This window comes from Echinococcus granulosus (genome assembly GCF_000524195.1).
Source record: "Echinococcus granulosus chromosome Unknown EG_S00224, whole genome shotgun sequence".
Classification (NCBI taxonomy): Eukaryota; Metazoa; Platyhelminthes; class Cestoda; order Cyclophyllidea; family Taeniidae; genus Echinococcus; species Echinococcus granulosus.
In genome coordinates, this window is record NW_020170604.1 from 8,963 (window position 1) to 10,106 (window position 1,144).

Below are 1,144 nucleotides of genomic sequence, written 5' to 3' on the forward strand. Positions count from 1 at the left end.
GGAACGAAGTAGCCCTCAGCAAAATAAGTCACTTTGATTTCGTCATTTTTGTTTCGTCTTTGAAATAAATTCTTAGAATATCTTTTGACTACAGATAAGTGCACTAAGCTTCATAAAATTTTATTTCGTCCTTCTAGTCAATCCTGTGCAGTGAAGAGTAAAAGGGCCTAGTCAACGAATACACGTATAGTCTACCCAGACAAAGCACTTACAATGAACAGCAGTCGGTAACGGTCCGCTTACATCTGCGGTGAAATCTACTGAAGCGTATTTGAATGCTGAGTTTAACTCCCTTCTGAAGATTTATTTGATCTACAGCACTCTGATCGGTAGACTGCGTTCTATCGTACAAAATGGTCATTTTTGCACGACTAGATTTCCAAGACCCGATGAGCCTTATGATTTGTGAAGAAGGGCAGCTTGAGTCTGTGATGAATGGTGAAATCAGTGGTCCCCTCTTTGAGTGCAGCCCAGTCTCCCTTATATTGGACCCCTTAACAGCATAAAACTTATGCAAATCCCACTGATCGCTCTCACAGCTTACCAAATCCTGTGTTCCTTTCCCAGGGCTTTTCTGTAGTTGCTGATCCTCCTATGCCACTTAGGCAACAGCATGAGCCGTCCGTCCACTATAGCTACAGTTATCACTCACCTTCTATGTGTTACAGTACATAAGGGCGTAAGATCAAAAGAAAAAGTCAACTTGTTCTTTTTTCAAAATTACGCAGGCACTGGAGCCCAAGAACTTGAGAAGCCACTTGCAAGTGGGTAACTTGCAAGAACATTCGACATTATGCGCCTGAGAAGCACAAATTCAATTCTCACAATGCTCTAAAAATTTCAGACAGTCAAAAGTAATGACTTCCATGCGAATGTTTTACCCATTCGCCTCCTCCTCCCCCTTCTCCTCTACACTCGCGTCATTGTCTTTTTCTCTAACCCTTTCACTGAATCTGCCACTCCGACTCTTTATTCTGCGCCTATCTTTGCTTGAGCCTTCTATATTCCTCCACTTCACTCGGAGACCTCTGGCAAATAGAATGAGAGAGAAATGGGTGACGGGTGCCCAGACAGATTAGGAGAAAGGGCAGAATCGACTGGAGATTGATGAATCCGAATTCTGAATAAAGAGGGAGGGTAGTAA